This window comes from Protopterus annectens, chromosome 4.part1, assembly GCF_019279795.1.
Source record: "Protopterus annectens isolate FY-2018-M chromosome 4.part1, PAN1.0, whole genome shotgun sequence".
NCBI lineage: Eukaryota > Metazoa > Chordata > Ceratodontiformes > Protopteridae > Protopterus > Protopterus annectens.
In genome coordinates, this window is record NC_056734.1 from 878739430 (window position 1) to 878760674 (window position 21245).

A 21245-nucleotide genomic window follows, 5' to 3' on the forward strand; every position below is an offset into this window, starting at 1 on the left:
TTACTTGTTTAGATTGTATCTTTCAGACCTAACTTTTTCATCGGAGGTGTTCAACAGTCTATATGCAGATGACATGAAATTGGGTAAACTGATTACATATGTTACAGATAAGGCATGTCTGTAAAATAACATGACTAAATTGAACATTTGGGCACAGGATAATAATATGCTGATAAATACATCAAAAACTAAGCATATGAGATTTGGGAGACATAAATTGTTAGGTGAATATTTAATACAGCACACAGTGATTGAAACTGTAGACTCATTTAAGGACCTGGGTATATGGGTAGATCCAGCTATGAGTTTTTCCTAATCATATCAGCCAATTGATTTATGATAGTTATAAAACTATAGGTTATATAAAAAGATTTATAAAGTCTATGAAACCAAAAATAATGAAGTGATTGTTAGTTACATTAGACTCAAACTTGAGTATGGAATAACAATATGGAAACCCTATAAGAAAACAAGCATGAGTAAACTGGAAAGAGTACAGCAGAGATATAGCAAGGGCATCCATGAATGAAAATTTTAAGTTATTATGAAAGACTAAAATATCTGAACTTGTACAGTGTCTCTTACAGATATCTAAGAGATCTTATTCAGGTATATAGGGCATTTAGAGACCAGTTGCCCCGTTTGGGAAAAACTCAGACCAAGAATGCCATAGTATTTGCCATGATATCCTAGCTTACAATGTCCTCAGATCCTAATGTCTCAGAGACTTCTGCAAGGCTAAGTTCCCAGCACTACCTTTCAACTTTAGGAGATTTAAAAGCTCCCATCCTATGAGGACCTTTAAGATAAAATACCTGCTTATACCACAGTTTCATATTCCCACATAAACCATGCATTGAATCTTTTGTACCCATTTATCAGAATACAGTGAGTCAGAAACAGACCACTTTGATGGAACACCAACATCAGCAAACTCTTAAGAGAGAAAAAACTCTGAGCCCTAAGCATTAAACTCAAACCTTCTCAATCTAAAATCAACCTTAGTAGGAGAGGAGTTTAAGAACTAAGGCAAAATGCCAAGATCTGCAGAACTAAGTATGAATGAAATACTGTTGCCATATTCAAAGATCACTACAAAACTTTCTTTAACTATATCAAGAATTTCAGAAATAAATACCCACTTACCATGACATCACGGATATCATAAACATACTAGTAGACAAATGTAGCTCATGCTTAGCCTTTCTGTCCTCTCTTTGCTTCCTCTCCACAATATTCAGTCAGTACCTTGTCCTGTGATGATGGAGTCTGATTTACAATTGTCAAAAAACTGAAATTCTGTTTTAGTGATATGAAACCTGGGAATAATACTCCTAATTTTGTATTGTAATTTATGGTCTTTTGGGGATTCCATTATAATTTTGTAGTGCATATATATGCAAAATTGAATCAGATTATATGTACAGACACTCAATAAAGTAAGCTGAGAGTATTATAAATAGTAAATATGAGAACAAATACAGGTTGTAATGAATGAATGCTAAAGTCTATGAAAATCCTGTGTTTTTCCAAAACTCAGAAGAATTTATTTGTTTTTTTTTTTACTGGAAAAATGGAAAATCAGAGTCCCAGCCTATGATTATCCCAAAACAAGTACTAAAAGGTCTCTTCAAAAGCAAAGCAATATCTCTATGAATCCAGGAAACATGCTTTACTGTTTCCTTGTTAATATGAGCCAATGTCACATATTATGGGTCTAGACAATGTACCAAGCTGTTTCCTTGTTTGTACAAAACAAAGCCTCACACAGTACCTTGTAAGCCTATTCAGCCTCAATATGCCCAGTAGTTATGTACTTGAAGTATGGAGAACTGGTGTTAATGGCATCCTTCCACAAGGGTGGTGTAACCACTGCCCTGGGAACTATAGACTAATTAGCCTGGTTGTGTATTGCCTAGAGGGCATAGGAGTCAGTTTACAAGCTTTTTTCTCGTATATAAATCAAACACGTTGCAAGGCTCTTTGTTCACTTATGGAGAACTCTTTAATGTGTTTCAAGTGTTATAACTGCATGCAGAGCCATCCTACATTTTCTTGATTCATTGAACTTGTACTTGTTTCCTGCAATGGTCACTACCATTTTTAAGCATTTTTTAAAACATTTACTCAATTTTGTGGCAAAAATAGTCATTTCTATGTTTTTCAATTTTCTAGTTTTGTGTTCCTCCAGATCTCCTTGCAGATGGGTGAATTAAACAGGGACTTAGTTATTTGGTAGTTCTTTGCTGGTTAATCTGTACTTGGGAGCTACTTATTGTGTGCTTTTATATTAGGAAATGCCAGAATCATTCATATTGTGGCAGAAGTTGTTTACCAGCTCTCTCTGAGTTGTGAAGCACTGCAGGAAGCTCAAAGCATGGTTGTTTATTGGATAGAGGACACAGCAGTCGTTTTACAAGCTTTTTTCTCTGCTATAAATCAAACAATATTGCAAGGCTCTTTGTTCACTAACAGAGAACTCTGCAACACATGTCAAGTGTTTCAATGTTTCAAATGCATCCAAAGCCATCCAAGCTAAGATAATAATATTTTCTTAATTTTCAGCATTTCTATTTGCTTAATCCAGTGATCACTACTGTTTTTGAGCATGTTGTAGCAAAAATAGTCATGTCTCTGTTTGTTGTCTTTTCTAATTCAGTGTGCTTCCAAATCTCCTTGCAGAAGAGGGAATTCAGTTTTCAATTTTTTTTCAGCTATAAATCAGGCAAGCTTGTGTTAGCATAGTAGAAAGTGCCTACATAGTAAAATGCCCCTATAAAGTCAGCATTAGATCTAAAACATGTTATAGTCCTGTGGGTGTAAATGGCCAGAGACATACCTCAGTGGACTATATGAACAGAGACATAATGGATATCTTGGAATATGTGTTACAGACAGGTATGAGCTTGCATTGAGCAGCATTCTACCTTCAGCAAGGATGATACCGTAGTATGAATATAAAATAATTGATTTTAATAATTGGCATTGTGCAGAAATAAGCTTAGGGCAGCTATCTTGTGCATTGAATAGTACTACTATATCCTAGGACTATATAACATCTTGCCCTTAACCCTGGAAACTACCCTTGGAGACCCCTCTTAAAAACCAAACCTTAATTGTAACCAGCCCATGCTATTACAGGACTGGCCAACATGGATATGTAATTTCCAAATGTTTCTGTGGCCAGCTTGTTAGATTTGGGCATCCTAAGCCAATGCAACAATTGTCTCATGCTCTCAGACAACCAGTTAATCATTAAAGAAACAACACAATATGCAAAAGATGTAAAGACACAACTTCCTTGGAGGCAAAAATCTCTCATACAAATGAGGTTGTCAGGAATACACATACTGTTCACCAAACACATAGATTGTGTTTTGCTGAGGTGCTTAAAAGAAACCTTCCCAAATCTCAAAGACCTCCAAAGCCACCTAATAGCAACACTGCTGCTCAGCAATCACTAAAGCACACACCAAACATCTCACATAAGCCTACAACCAATGGTCTCCAAACAGCAAGACTCATAAGGCAAGCATATACTTCACCTGATACTCCTATCACTGGGCACTCTATTGCATGCCACAATAAATGCCCCATTCACCAGGTTACACATGAAAAGCTAATGGTTAGTTAACTGTCTGGAGACAGGACCCACAAAATCATGGACACACTGAAGTTACAGCATCCCAAGTACTAATATGTTTCTATAATAGTCCATGTAGGTGTAAATGACCTGAGAGATACCCCAATGGACTATAAGAAAAGAGACATAATGGACTCATGGAATATGTGTCACAGACAGGTATGGATCTTGCACTGAGCAACATTTTACCTTAATCAAAGATGATACCACAATATAAACATAAAGTAATTGATTTTAAGAATTGACTTATTTCCTTGTGTCATTCCAGGGGGATCTAATATCTGTCAGCATGGGAGGACATGGTAAAAAGACCATGTTGCTTTGCCAGGAATGGGTTGCACTTGTCCCTCCTAGGCTTCTGAATATTGGCTAAAACTTTATCCATCCTCTTATAGCCTATTTTATGGAATGCCAGAAAGACAAAACTACTAACATAGTGAAAAAGTCTACAAGCGACCTTAAGGTGTTACTGCTCAGTGCTCAGAACCTAAACAAGAAACTCCATACCCTTCTCTCCTCCTCACTCTGGAGAATGTAGACATCTGTGCAGTGACTGGGACTTGGTTTAAAGCTGTAAACGTACTCCAGAAGTACAAAGATACAATGCCTTCCACACCTTTGGACCAACAAGCTAGGGCCCAAGGTGGGGATGTCTCAATTTACGTTAACTACAAACATACCACCAGGTTGGTTAAACAGGATGATAACCATTGAGCTCATCCATGTGCAAGTCACCATAGATAACATCATCATATCATGGGTAGCTAAATGACTTCATCTATGCCCCTAGAATCTTGTGACTCTAACCTAAACCTATTAAAGATGCTCACCATCCAACCAAACATTCTATGCATGGGTGATTTTAACTATCCCACTATAGACTGGGCAATGTACACTGTCTCAAACTCATAGGCGCAATGTTTCCTGGACTTTATTAACACAAACCCAGGAAAAGATAGGGCACACTCCAACCAGAGGATCAACCATACTGGATTTAGTACTCGCCAGCATGGAACAGTGCTACATATATGTCTCACAAAGTATGCATGCATTATGGAATAGGCGGCCTATCCATGTAAAACATAGTTCATCCCTGACCCTATTCATACAAAACCTTGACAATCGGATGAGAAATCTTAAATTTACCTCTGATCTGGCCTTTATGTCTGTTATGTACAGATGCTGTCAATAAGAAAAGTATTATCCTAATTAACACCTCCTCTACAAATCCTTAGTTACCTCCCTACTAACATGCCCTTCCCTTGTAGATGTCCATAGTACTCGTGACCCAAATGGTTTGGGGTTCATGACTTGGCTTGTAAGGGCCCCAGTGGTCATTAGCATAGTAACACCCTATGAACCTTTTATCAGCATATTATGTAAGGTAATATAATGTATCATCATGGTATTCATAAATAAGTACACTGGAGGCTTATACTGCCTTGAACCAAACCAATTTGTTTTTTTTGTTTTTTTTTTGAAGAGCATATCCTGCCTATTTAACCAGGCTGACATTTTAGAAAGAATCACAGTACATGCTACTTACCAAGACTTAGCCAAAATGTTCTCTAGTATCCTACACCCTGGCATTAGTAATAAACTTACCCAGCTAAATATCCTTCTGTGACTCATTAGACAGCAGACTGGGTAACAGACCCTTTCAATAAGAGGTGGTGGTACACTTTCCTCAAAACAAAAACTGTCACCTGTGGTGTCCCTCAGGGCTCTGTTCTGGGACTCCTACAGTTCAGCATATATTTCACTGATGGCAGATTTTTCAGTACTACATAAATTACATTTCTCTCAAGATACAGATTGTCATTAGATCCCTACGAGCATTCTTAAACAATTAACTCTCCTTCAACCACCATGTATCAACTGTCAAAATCCTTCTGCATAGCCAAACCGAGTAGTAAAAGTTTACACTCCATTCCAAGGAAGTTATTACCCTCGCTACTTACCCTTTATCACACCCGCATATCAAATACAATGCCCCATTTGGCAAGTATTTATGGAAACATATGATCCAACTAGTAACCCTCTGATACTGTGCCAGGTGAGCTGCCCTATTGTGTGTGCAGCACTGATCATGCTGATAGTCTTTTTTTTAGATGAGATTGTAATTCCAGTTTTGGTTATTAACAGCATAGATGTCATCTATTGCATCCTGTGAGCCATGCGAATGGAAGGTCTACTTAGGTCTCTCATGATGAAACATCCACAAGCTATTCTGATGGATAGTCAGTAGCACAACTTCATTCTCTGTATGGGAACATTTGCTTTTCCTGTACTTTCTGCCTTTGGGCATGGTAGCCCACAATTGCAAAGCCAAACGTATGCAAGATGTGGTGATGTCATACATGACATGCCTCAATACAAACTACAGATCCAATGCGACAGAGTTGGCAAGACCCGTATGCCCATCCAATACATATGGAAGTCTACCACTATGTTCATCTAGTATCCTTGAAGCGGTGTGATATGTTGAGTAGTGCCTCTAGGTGTGTCATTCACAAGGGGGGGGGGTGACTGACTACAATGGATGAAGACAGAAAGTGTATACATGGGTGTATATGGGACAGCTCCTTTCGTCTGTAGCTGCATGGTCTGCATAATTGAACATAATGGCTCCATGAACTCTTTCAGGACTATAACAGTCTTTAGTGGTACAACCTCTTAATATGAAAGTGGTACAGGGCCAGAACAAGCTCCAACTATTGCTGTTTACTCACCTGCCTGCTAGTCATTTACATTGCTGTTTTGTGGATCATCATGCCCAAGCCCATAGTGCAATCACCATAGACATTGGATGTTATGTTTATGACCAGTCAACTAGAAATGGGCCTATAACAGTGCATTCTGCAAAATGCAAATGCTGTCAGCTCAGACTGTACACAGATGCCCCTCTGTGTGGATATGTTTGTAGGCCCTCCCCCCAATTCCCACAATGAAGGAAGTAGCAAAGGCGTGACATATAATGGTCTAGTATGGAAGTATGAAGGTGATGATTCAAAGTGTTACTCAAGTCATGGTATGCACATCCCTTACACTGGTTCCTCACTGATGCCAGTCAGCTGTGGTCACTGATAAATCCATAAAATCCATAGCTTATAATCAGTGTGACTCCCTGGAGCTGTAAACTTCCCACTCCTAAAAACAACTGCAGAGGCTTCCCCAGCACATCCAGAGCATGTGTGTGGGGCAGCCACTTGATAAGTAAGTATGGACAAAACATGTAAACATTTCCTCCCTGGTTGAATGTTGCATAAGTGTCCAGTTTATGCTAGCTGTACTCCCAACCACTAAACACAATCCACTGTGCCTGACTCACATAGGTTCATAGGTGTTTACTAGTCTAATAACCACAAGGGTGTTTTTAAGCTTAGCCATGCATCACAAATCCCTGACAAGTTCTGGTACCCTTTCTGACATTCCCACACTGGGCCCATAATCAAGGAGCCTGAATCATCACCACTAACACTGGAGAGGGATGTGCACTTGAAATACAAATAGATACACTCAGTATATTTTCAGATGCCAAACTCTCTGCATCATGTTCAAATTCTCTTCGGAGCACACAGGGCACACACTCAGCCTGGGGTCTGGGTGTCTCTATCTGCCTCTCCCTAGGTCCCCAATAAGGCTCCCCACTGACACTGTGAAACAAATGCTTTGTGTTGCTGCCCCAAGTAGCTGACACACCCACACTCTTTGAGATTTAGCTCACACACACACACACACACACACACACACACACACACACACACACACACACACACACACACACACACACACACACACACACAGACACACACACCTGGGAAAAGCTGGCTCAGATTACTCACTCTTCCAACTTTGCCCACACTATAAAGTAGATTCATTGCCACTAATCAGTTACTATAAGGCTCTTAAAAGGGTATCCAGTTATTCTAAGTGAAGTTAATATTAATACAAATTGTAATGTTTTCCAAACAGCAAGGTTTTCAGGAGTGGCCAGAGATGTCACCAAATAAAAATGCACAGATACTCTCAAAGTTTAAATATTTTCTAAAAAGGACCAGCCACAATGAAAAGTTGAAATATATTTAATAACAAATAATAAAAAAAGAACAAGAAAATACTAAATATATATGTACAGTAAACCACAGAGTTCAAATCACAGGAAATTTTGAAAATAACATTGATAGACAGACTCATACAGATAAAGAAAAACAATCTATAGACTAAGCTTCACTGTATTCCTGACTGGAGCTAGTAAAAATACTATTCCCTAATATCTTACTTGATAGAGTAAGGCACAATAAAATACATGAGCAGTCTTTCTAGTCAGGTTCCCCAAAACAGAATTCTCAATAAGCCCTGTAAAATATAAAATCCAAGATGGCTTGCAGAATGCCTCATGTGGTCACCTGACTTTAGGTTCTCACTGTATCCCCTTTGAAGCTGAGATGGGAATTTAGCATAGATGGCTACAATACTCATCTAAATGTTTATGGCAGTGCCTGTAGCTTCCCCTCTTTTTACTGATCTAATGAAATTAGGCTTCTTCCAGATCCACCATCTGTGGTTCTATTCAGCACTGTGGAGTGATGTTTTAATGGTTTAACAGTAAGTTAGCTGATTAACCTCTGCTGTTCCAGTATCCTCTATTAAAACATATTCATTTAATTCTGTTACAATAATACATGTACATTTCTTTTCATTCCAGCAGGATGCACTGTTGATACACTCTAACACAAACAAACCTCCCAAATACATTTTCAGCACAAGCATCTGTACAAATCAGTTTGATATGCAAATGACATATAATTATTTACAAAATTCTAGCTAGCTGTGCTGGCACAAGCCATACATATACTGCCCTACTTCTCCTGGCATGGCTGGAAGTACATCTTACTGCTGCACCCTTAATACGTTTAAGCAAGGGCTTGGGAAGTGAGACATTTGCAAGCAGGGGCCTGGGAAATGAACAATTTACAGGCTGCCTGTGTCCATTAGAGACATAGGTGCCAAGCCAGAGATGAATGTCCTGTTCCCCATCCAATTTTCTAAGTTACTCTTGAGTTGGGTTATGGAGAAACTCTGCTTTACATGGATTGGGAGCCTGTTCCAGAGAAGGGATTGTCTCTGGGATACTTACCTTTGTCTCCAGCAGGTCCTATTTATATCACAGGCAAGGTTTGAGTCTTTAAAATAAGTAATTCTGGTGCTGTTTGTTTTGTGGCTATGCAGGAGATCCATTAGAGTGGGTTCTGGTAATGCCTGGCATAGATCTCTCCTCAGCAGCTTGTAGGAGAGAGAATGCAGGAATAGGGAAGACAGAATGCAGGAATAGGGCATTAAGATGGAGCATTTCTCCCCGGGCCTCTGCTGAAAATTGGCTTTGTTCCAAGTCGGACTTTCCCGGTTAACAAATATTAAATAAAAAATAAATAAAATAAAAATAAAAGATGTTCTAAACAGGACATGTTACTTATACCCTGTATTCTTTTAGAGCTTAAGTGACATTTCCTATGCACACCACCTCAAGGCCCTATCCCTATTCAGTAATCCTAACATAATGACAAATCTTATATATAGAACTTCCAGAGTATAATATACGTATGACATTATATATACATATATATATAAATCTATATATATATAATCTATATATATATATATATATATATATATATATATATATATATATATACATACATATATTCCCACATGCACATCATCCTGTCAGTAATGCCACCCCTGTGAGAATAATTATCCACCAGAACAGCTTCTAGCTCTGGCATAACAACATTCAGCAAGTGGAACTCTCATTCCTTGGCCTACAGGTAGGACTGTGGTACATGTAATGTCTAACAGGACAGAACCCTAATATTATTGAACTTACTTTGCAACCTCAGTCACCCTGTATTTACCCTGCCATGGCAGTAGACCTTCCCTTTTTACAGTCCCTCCACAGTAACAGCATTGTTGTCACAACCTTACCAAATATACAGCAGCATAGTGTCATGGATATAATAACACATAATGCAGCTATAGCAGCAAGAACAGTGTAAAATGCAATATATTACTAACTTAAATTTCTGTAAGACTAGTTTGCTTGTAGTGATCAGAGGAGGTTACTTAAATCAATGCTTTACAATTTGCTGGCAATAATATTTCATAGCATAATGAGACCAACAGTAGGTATGGGTGCTTTATTGCATATTTTTAAGCTTCTAGTAGAGTCCCTATGCTAATGAGACTCATATGAATGAATATTCAGGAGTTTTAAATTTATCACATCTTGCAATGAAAAACACAAAACGGCAAGCAAACTAATAATAAATCAAAACAAACGTAAAACAGCGACCATCAAGAATAAAAACCAATCTTTACTAGCAAATATCCAAAGCGCTTTTCGACAAGCCCAATGCTTGCCTTCTTCAAAGGAAATGACACAACAAGTTTCAACTACATTTATATAATGTCACAATTATTCAATCAGCTAAATTAGTTAATTGAATAGTTGAAATGTTTTAAATGTTTTAAAAGCTAACTGGAGAACAGCCTGCATCAAACAACTTCCAATAAAAAATAAATAAAACAGTACTGTAAACTAAGATATTTTAACACTAAGTAACATAAAACCTAAATTAATATAACTAAGAGTATATTAAATCAAACCTAAATACAAAAATGAAAAGTAAAAAATGTGTGTATATACAATAAATACATATACAATTGTAATGTCATCTTATAAGGTTTTTCAATTTCAAAATACTAGCAATTGAACAAGTATCATTTAATCCAGGATACCTGTAAGCGTACAGTCTCACCTGCCAAATTAACTCTGCTTCTTCTAATTTTAATGGTCTAGGACCTCCTCTCTGATCTATAGGTATATGGTCTATCGCCATAAATTTAAAACTATGGTTGGGATAAACACTGATGTGCTTGGCTAGAGCATTCTCCGTTTTTAATTTTTTGATGGCATATGTGTGTTCATATATACGTTCCCTCAGCCTTCTCACAGTTTTACCTATATAGAAGGCTGGGCATAATTTACATCTAGCCAAGTATATCACGTATGATGTATTACAGTTCAATTTGAAAGCTATCTTATGTGTACAGTTACTTATACTAAAGTGTGTTCCTTCCTCAATATATCTACAATAGTTGCAACTCTGGCATTTGTGCATGCCTGCATTGAACACCAATCCAGTAGGTTTTTCTTCCAAAATGTTTTTCATGTTTTTACCCCTCTTATAAACCACGCGGGGTTGATGCCCCACTTTTTTGTAAATATCAGGGTACATTTTGAACATTTCCCAATTTTTAAAAATAATGTCCTTACATAAACCACTATTCAAATTGAAAGTGGTAATAAATGCACATGTTAAGGAAGTCTCATCAACTACCTCAGAAGCTGTCTCACAAGCTAAAGATGTATTCCTATCAATAAATGCATCAGGCTGCTCAACAAAGTCAGCATTATTGATACCATTTGTACAGCCAGTCACCACTGTATTGGTGCAAATACTAGTGTTCCCTAAGGTTGTTATATTTGCACCGTTGTGAACTGCGCCGGGTAACAAAGGTGTGTACACCTTGTCCAGACGTTTATCAGTCACTTCTTGAATCAATTGATCCAACAAACTGTCAGGGTAACCCCTTGCAATAAACATATTCCTGAGATTTAAACACTCATCGCAAAAATCATCATCCAAAGTAATCATTCTCGCAGCACGTACCAGTTGTCCCTTGACCACAGATCTTTTTTGGGAAAAGGGATGACAACTGGTAAAGTGCAAGAAAGTATTTGAGTATGTCTTTTTGCGGTGTATCTTAGAAGTAAAGCAATTGTGCACAAAATCTTTTTGCAACCATACATCTAGGTATGCAATGCTTTCAGTGGAGAAAGTATATGTAAATTCCAAAAAATTGGTACTACCATTTAAGTAGTTTACCAACATAGAAGCTTCATTTTCTGTGATGTACGAGAGGATAAATATATCGTCTAAAAAACGCGTGTATAATATAATTTTTTCATAGTAAGGGTTTGTAGTAGAAAACACGTAGTTAGACTCCCAGTAGGCCATAACCAAGTTCGCTATACTGCCCCCACATGGGGACCCCATGGCTACGCCTACTTTTTGTTTGAAAAAATCATCACAAAATATGAAGAAATTGTAAGACAACACCAGATCACCCAGTGTTGTTACCAAATCTATCTCACTGTTTGAAGCATTATATTTCTTCATCATGAGACTAACCCATTCTAAAGCTGTGTCTTGGGGTATACTACTGTATAGATCCTTTACATCTATTGTGATAAAGTTCATATCTGTGTCAAAAGTAACCGCCCTGATAGTTTCCAAATATGACCATGAGTCCTTGCAGATCTGTGCCTCTTTCAGAACGTATTTCTGGAGGATAGAATCAATCAGTTTCGCACATGTGTATGTTGGCGAACCCCTACTATCCACCAATAACCTCAATGGGGGATTATCAATACATTTGTGTATTTTAGGAATACGCATGAAAATTTTGGATAAGATGTAATTAAATAATCATGCGTCTTCAGATCAATTTTGTTCTCAATAAACAGGTCCTCAATAGTGTCATTGATCAACTTATAGGCACAATTGACTTCAGATCTAGAACTCAAGTCATACTTGTTAGATTTTAAAACTTCATGCATCCTGTTCTCATAATCAGTATTCGTGAACACCACTAATCCACCCCCCTTGTCTGGTTTACAAAACCTTAAATTCTGGGTGCCTAAAAATGCAATGAGATCCCTTTCACCTTTGGTTATGTTGGTAAAGCCATAATTGTGAACAGTGTTGTTAACCATATACCTCAGGTCTAGCTCACAACACCTCTCAAACATCTCTAATACTGGGTGTAAAGGAGGGTTGAAGGTACTGGGAACATGTAAATGAGATGCCACAAAATCTACATGGTCACCAAGTAGTATCTTAAAATTCAATTTCCTCACAAATAGCTTGACATCCAAAATTATGTTGACAATATTCATAAATTTAGATGGTACAAAACTAAACCCTTTAGAGAACAGTGCAAGCATCTCGTTGTCAAAATGAACATCACTGAAATTATACAGGCTAAAATCACCAGAATCATTTTTAATAATACCAGCAAGGGGCAAAAACTTGTTGGTCGGTTGGATAGTGGTGTCCTCCAACATACTCAGATCAAAACTGTTGTGCAATGTCGCAGTGTCGATATAACAACTATTGCATAAGTCATTATCAATAGGAAAATCGTCACTAACAGAAAGCTCTTCCTCTACGTGAGAACCGTAGGTGAACTGACCAGATCTTGCTAATTGTTGCCCCACCTCGGTGTAAATCTCTGTTGGTATTGGTTCTTGTTCTTGGGTCTGACACCTAAAAAAGAAGAAGAGGAAGAAGGAGCAGGAGGGGCAGGAGCTGAAGTGACTCGCTGGTTCGTATTATTAGGATTACTTCTTGTGTGAAAATTGTTACTACTCCTCAGTCTCTGGCTCCAAGGCGTACTAGTGTGTGCATTATTAGAATTACGGTCATCAAACCGCTCACCGCAATCCAGTTAGCTTTTAAAACATTTAAAACATTTCAACTATTCAATTAACTAATTTAGCTGATTGAATAATTGTGACATTATATAAATGTAGTTGAAACTTGTTGTGTCATTTCCTTTGAAGAAGGCAAGCATTGGGCTTGTCGTGGATATTTGCTAGTAAAGATTGGTTTTTATTCTTGATGGTCGCTGTTTTACGTTTGTTTTGATACATCTTGCAATGACCCAGTGCCACAGTAGGAGGCATGGTAAGCTTTGTGAACTTGAATGCGCACCTGCAAAACTGCATTGAGCTTTTCTGTGCACGTCAGTAACCCTTGTCATAACATGAGGAAGTATATTGTAGTTGTATAGCTTACATAGGCATTGCAGAGCAAACATGTTAATAGATGTGGGTACTGTGATGTTTGCACTGTCTTTCCATGCCACTGTTCAGACCCTTATACTATTATTTCACACTATATAATTCTGATATTATAAATTATTTTTCTTCATAGGTATTCAGAGATGCACAAAACTTGGCAACAGCATCAAAGTGCATGACCGTGAGAGGGCTACCATAGTTCTCTGAATTGTGACTAGCGAATGGCCATGGTTTTAAATGACACTGATGTTGGCATGGCTCCCAAGTGATGCCCTACAGAAAGCAATATCTTTCTTTGCCTTCTACAGTATGATTGGACTAGTGGAGGTGCCTGATAGAGGACTCCTATGAGGGTCCAAACTATAAAGTAAATGACTGGCACAATTTTTGCAGGGTGTTGTTTAACATACCTAGCATATACTGTTCTGGTGAGCAGTGCCAACAGCACTTCAGTGACTTGAAAGGTGCCATCCTGCCCTTTTATATTGATGGAAAGAAAGGGTCAGAGACAGAGAAAGAGATGTTTTATAAGTATGCAGAGCTAATCACTGCCCTGTTACTTAGTTTTATAGCTACTTGTGATCTTACAGGATGTCAGTCTATATAAAAACTGAGCATAAAAAGTAAGCCTGTGACCCAAGATAATCATGCCATGTACTTGAGTGTACTGGAGTCACTTCATATTCAGCCCAACACGTCATTATTTCATATGTGATTTCAATTATCCCACTGTAAGCTGGGATACATACACAACCACTAACATGCAGGCTCAAGGATTCTTGGATTTTGAGTAGGGGTCAAATATCCTGGATCTTGCACTCACAAATATGAGGGAACATCACACCCCCTTGTGTAATGTCCTCACTGGTCAGATCAGATCAGATCACAAAGCAGTAACCCTTGAAATAAATGTAAAGGCTGAACTCCCAGCATACTCCAGAATATTTAACAACCTTTCCAAGGCTAACTACCTCATATTAAGTGATGGCATAAGTAAATTCCAAGCCTCCCACGAACAGAGGAAACACAGTGGCCTGTGAGGAAGGGTTAATGGAAACCCAGTCAAAGCATATAAATAACTCAATATAAACTGTAGTACCAAACCAAAATAAACTTAGATCAAACATCAAAAGCATGCCCCCCTTGATGGACTCTCAGTAGAAATATGTTGTGCAACAAAGGAAAGAAAAGTCTGTCCAGAAATAGGAAGGACTATGCCTAAAAGACAAAAAACTCCATCATCAGTCTCAACACGCAACTCAAGGGAGTAATCAAGCCCACCAAAGCCAACTTTAAGACAAAAATAGCTTCCAAGGCTAAGAATAACCTTAAGTCATTTTTCAGTTGTGTGCGCTACCTTAAAGGGAAAACCCTGCAGTGTGCTGAACTAATAATAAATGGAACTCCCTATACCAAGCTGAGGATATAGCAAATTTGATGGCTGATAATTTAACTCCAAATTCAACCCTCTATCACCCTCTTTTCCTCCAGAAAATACTCTACCATTTCTCCCCAAACTATTACTAAAAAACAGGTTTTCACTGCACTCTGCAGAGTTAAAAGCACTGCATCAGTGGGTCCTGATAATACTGCAGGATGTCCCGTAAATTACTTGAAACAGGCCCATTAGAATCTCTGTTGAACCACAGCCTCCAGACAGGCGTTGTCCCTAGGAAATGGAGGACTGTAATAGTCATTCCTCTAGACAAAGGCGGTCCTTCAACAAATCCAAGGAACTACAGACCCACAAGTTTGACTAGTCTTCTATGCAAGGCTATGGAAATAATTATTGTGGACCTGATGTACAAAGACATAGGAAATCTTCAAACAAAGGAGCAATCCCAGTTTGATTTCATTAACAACAAGTCATGTATACTAAACTTGGTGGACTTCTTTGAGAAAATAACTAAAACCATGGATGAGAGCAAAATGGCACATACTGCCTACCATGACCTGGCAACGGCATTTGCCATAATACTTCACTCAGGTATTATAGACAAAATCACAAATTCAGGTTTAAATCCCAGTGTCTCTCAATGGATAGCCAAATGGCTCTCAGACAGGACACATGAAGTTAGGGAAGGGGAATCCACCTCCGGCAAGAGACCTTTTACCGGTTGTCTCACAGGGCTCCATGCAGGGACCTCTTTTGCTTGGAATATACTTCTCTGAAGACAATGCAAATATAATAGGCCTTTAGATAACCAAACGTGCTGATGAATGGCAAGCTGGGTATTTGATACAAACAAATAACTGATGTTTAAACCATGACTTGAAACTCAAAGCAAAAAAATACATAATTATACTCTTTAGGAAGACAGTCACCCCTGTGAATAACAATACTGATAACACTCCCCTAAGAACAGAGCCAGTGGCAAGAGACTTGAGAACTCAAGTTAACAGTAACCTGAATTTTGATCATCGTGTGTCCATGACTGCGAGAAAATCCTTCTACATGGTGCAACTTATAAGTAAGGGCATAGCATCTGAACCTAAGGATATCATAGTCCCACTATATTCAGGCCTCATTACACCAATAATCAAGTACAATGCACCATTTGACATGCACTTGACCAGGTATTTGCAACAGCTGGAGCAGCCATGGAGGTTCCTCACTAAAAGAATATGGGGTGTAAGCAATATGCCCAGAGCTAGCAGCTTCAAAGCTCTGTCCCTGTACTCATTCTCCAACAGACTACGTAGGAGTGAACTATCCCTAACCTACAAGGCATTGCCTGAATCAGCCATGATGGATTAATGGATCTGCTACACATTCACAAAAGCAAACAGCACTATTATTTCTCAATCAAAGGATCTAAACCTCATCTGTGACATAAACAAAACATGTTGGAGGGATAGGTATGTGTCTCAGAGATTACCCCTGCTCTGGAGCAGACTCCCCATTCATGTGAAACAGAGATCTTCTCAACACCTATTCAAACACAGTTTGGACCAATAGATGGGGAAATTGTAAATTCGCCCCAGCTTGTTGCCTGCTGCCCTTATGGACAGGGGCAGTTTAGATGCCCTAAGGCATAGGCATATACCAAAATCATTCTAATCTGTGGGCATTGCCAGCTGGGAAAATTGTGGCATGAATGGCTAGGCTTAAAAAGGCTCCAGAGCTGTTAGCTTAATAACCTCCTATGATCATATGATCTTATGAGTTTATTGATGACGACTGTATTTCTTGTTGCTGTTTTACAGCTTATGAGGAGATTTTGAAGAATTCCATCCTGCTCCAGAGGATAACGGAGAGTCTCTTCCTTAAGGAGGGGAGTATAATTTCAAGTCCTGTCCTGCAGTAGTATGTTGTAGCAACACAACTTCGATGTGATCTCTGCTAGAATTTGTATGTATGAGTATCTGTTAAACTGCTGCTTTGTTAAAGAGCTGAAACTAACCAAATGCCAGTGCTATACTTTGTCTAGGCATCAGTGAAGATCATGGAGTCTTCTGTTATAGCAGCATAGCTTAAGAATGATATATGCCATAGTTTGTATAGCTAAAAATGAATCACCTCGGTCTCATTTATTTGAAGACTATGACAAGCCCTGTAAATATATAATGTTTTGCATACCAGATTCAGAATAGACATGTTCATGGCATACATAGAGTAGTTTTCTGTACTGAGATGATCAGCTTAGTCTGTTTTAGTACATGTTTCACAGTGCCTGACATGCAAGGAGGCTGTCATATCCCTGAGCTGTCCACAGTGGCCATGTCAGGGTATTTGTGGGTCAGGTGTTATATGGGGGAACCTTAGGGTCAAGTGGGAGATGGGGCGGGGGGAGTAATGTACACGCATGTGCCTGGAGAGGGGACTGATGTGCAGTAATGTGGTTTCAGGAGGGATGGAGGAATGTGGGCCTATGAATGGTGTGGGAGGTGGGTCCCTTCATGTCATATTGTCCATATGCTGCACTCCAACATAAGTACCTGTTGTTCATACCTTCAGGTAGCATAACCTTGATTTTTTCTGGTACAGTCCTTGTATATGCCATGGTACATTACAGAGGCAAATAACCTTACAGGCTTTACAACACCTCTGCCAACAGCTTTATCTGTTGCTCATGGTTGTTTCCATCCATAGTACAGCGGAGTATCTTCAGAAGCATGATGTGCTGAGTAGCCACTAAACAAGTCCAAATGGAATGCATCTGAACATGTCCTTTCCTGCATGCTCACACATCCAGTACCCTACATACAACTCATGATGTCTAACATTCCCATGCTGTCATTGTAGCCTCCACACCACAACTGATCCAGGCAGTTTAGGGAATCACAATGTACACCTGCCGACATTTCTTACAATACAGATTTGATGTTGATGTACTTAGAGAGAACTATCAGAAGGGTCATAGTAGCATAGTGTGCCTGTAATAGTACAATACTAGATAGTAGTCAGAGTGGTTATATCTGGTAGATTTAATGGTATTGTCATCTTTTTTGCCTCATTACCATGTCAGCTGTCACTGTCTCTCTCAATTCAGTGTTACTCTCTTACCTTTTTTGATAGTTATACCTACCTGTCACTGGTTTTCTCTCACACAGTGCAACCATTTCTTTGAACGTCCTTGTTTAATCTTACCTACTTCCTGTCTGTCCCAAATCTTTTTTACCACATTGTCTTCTACTTTTCTGCACATGTGCCCAAACCACCATAATCTGTTGGGTCTATATTATTAGCATGAAAGCTAATAATAGCGAATAAAAATGAACCGAGACATATAGAACAAATGTGCACAATAGCGAAATTCCAATACATCGAAATCCAAAACAGCGAAATTTTATGTTTGACCAACACCGCGTTCCTATTCTGTTGTAACAAAACTAAAATAAAACCCCTACAAAACTTATCTGAATGCTCCAGGCCCCCCTACACCACTCACGTGGGGGGGGGGGGGTTGCACCTCCCAAACCCCCTGCTACTTAAATATATCAACTCTGAGATAGCACTGCATTGAAGTAAAGGGAAATATTCCCTATGGTGATCTCCATTGGAACTAAACTTCCTGTGTACTATACTCTGAATGTCTACGTACAGTTTTCAAGTGATATTGCCACTCAAGACTCTTCCTTTTCTTTGGTAAGGGCAGACATGCAGACAAGCGTCATATGAAACTGAAATTTTGATTGGGCCGACTAAAACATTTCGATGTACTATTTTTCGCTAAATATGCTTCTCGACACTTCTGCAGTTCGTTCTTTACATATCACACAATTTGTATTCTTTATTATTAACTTTCGTGCTAGTAATATAAACCCAATCTGTTTTGTTTGACTTTCTCTGCAATTGCAGTTACTTTGGCTTCTGCTCTGGTGTCCTCATTTCTTATTTTGTCTTATAGTGTTCATCCTGCCACCCATCTCAGGCACTTCATCCCACCATCTCTTATAGGTTCATAGGTTCATAGGTTTATACTAGGCTATCTGCCCTAAGGCATTTATAAGCCTAGCCCAAATTTTTGTGGCTTACGCCACCCCTTATATGAAAAAATACTGTGCCCATTAGTTTGTTGTGCCTCTGTCCAGCAGTGACACAGAGATAATTCCCGGGGTAAACCTAAGATCTCCCATCCACAGGTCAAGATTTCTCTTGAACAGAGCCAGCGAGGTGCTCTGCCTCACATGGACCGGGATTTTATTCCAAATCATAGGGAGTCTCTGAGTGATAAATCTATCCCTCCAGCACGTCCTATTGATGTCCGTGCTAAGGTTTAAGTCGCTTGCTCTAGTGGTTTTGGTGGATTTGGATTTTTTGAGGTGGACCATGTCCATTAATTCTGGGTTGGACATGGCCTTGTATGTCAGGCACATGTCACCTCTGAGCAGACGGTATGTGACTGACTAGAGCTGGAGTTTCTTCAATCTGGCAGCATATGACAGATTTTGGAGTCCCTTTATCCTTTTGGTGAGGAACTTTTGGGGTCTCTCCAATTGCTGCAGATGTCGGGTGAGATACATCCCGAATGGGGCATTGTACTCGATCATTGGTCTGATAAGTGAAGGGTACAGGGGAACAATGACCTCACTAGATCTGGATGTGAATCCCTTCATGATCAGGTGGGCAATGTAGAAGGTCTTTCTAACCACTTTAGCAACGTGAGTCTCAAAAGAAAGACCACTGTCAACCTGGGTCCCTAGGTCCCTGATAACATCTTCTGTGCTTAGTGGATTGCCACCTAATATGGTAGCTTGGGGTTACCTTGTTTTTCCTGAAGGGTATGACTATACATTTTTTGGCGTTTAACTTCAGGCCATGGCTCTGGCACCAGCTATCTGTTTCCGTGAGTCCCTTCTGAAGGATATCCGTGTCCGATGCACTTTCCACTATGGCGCCCAGTTTGCAGTCGTCTGCAAACTTTGTCAGCCAAAGTCCTCCCATGTTGGCCTGTACTTCTGAAAAGTAGATGCCGAACAATAGGGGGCCAAGGACCGAGCCCTGTGGGACACCACTTGTGACCGGCTTGGAGTCTGACATAGCGCCAGCAACTCTAACACTGTGGGTTCTGTCCTTAAGCCAGTTTACAACCCATCTTGTGACATATGGGTTTACATTTAAGCTGGTAAGTTTTTCTACAATACCCGAGTGGGGTATTGTGTCGAAAGCCTTTGCAAGGTCAAGGTAGGCTGTATGGACTGCCTTTCCTCATCAATGGCCTTGGTGACTGTTTCGAAGAAGTCGACCAAGTTCAAAAGGCATGATCTTCCCTTGACGAAGCCAAACTGGGTCGGGTCCAATGTCTGCAAGTCCCCTATATCTTTGTTTATGAGCTCCATTATGATCCTCTCCATAGCTTTGCAGACTAGACTTGTTAAGCTTATGGGGCGGTAATTACCAGGGTCCATAGAGGCACCGCCTTTGTGGAGTGGGACCACAGTTGCCATGCGCCACTCCTTGGGCACGTATCCTGTGGTAAGGCTGAGATTAAACAGCTGCCTTATGTGCGGGTTTAATTCCTCATTTAGCTCATGTAGCACACAGCCGGGGACACCATCCGGTCCCATTGATACTGTGTTTTTAGCTTTAGAGAGAGCAGCTTTCACCTACGCATTTGAGATGTCTGGGAGGCTACACTCCGCTGGGATAGTTATCTCTCCTTTAGGGGGGGAGAGGGGGGTAAAGTTTGCACTGAACCTGTCTGCCAGTATGTTGACAATGTCTGTGGGTTCAGTGATTTTTGTATCATTTTGGACTAATTCTGAGCATATCTGGGAGTTTCCACCCAGGTTCCTAACATAGGTGAAAAAGGCCTTATGATTGTCCTTTGAATCCATGGCAATTTTTCTCTTAAAATTGGCCTTAGTTGATTTTATGAGTGCTCGTATTTTTTTACTAATAATGATCAGGGGTGACTTCCCTTTTATGGATTTTGTTCTATCATGTAATAGCTTTCTCCTCTTATTGTAAAGTTTGTTAATGGCTGGGGTCCACCAGACTGGACGTTTGCCCTTTGTGGAAAGAGTCTTGGTTTTATTTGGGATTGCCTGATCCATGCAGTCCTGGAGGTGTTCAGAGAAGGCATTTGTAAGGGCTTCCGCAGCTTGGGTTGTGGTTTCCACTGGCTCAGGGGCCTTGAAGGATACCACACCAGTCTTGAGTAGTGTGAAGTTTGCTTTAGAGAAGTTCTTCACTGTAGTCTTTTTTTGTTTGGGGTGAGGGCGGGATGT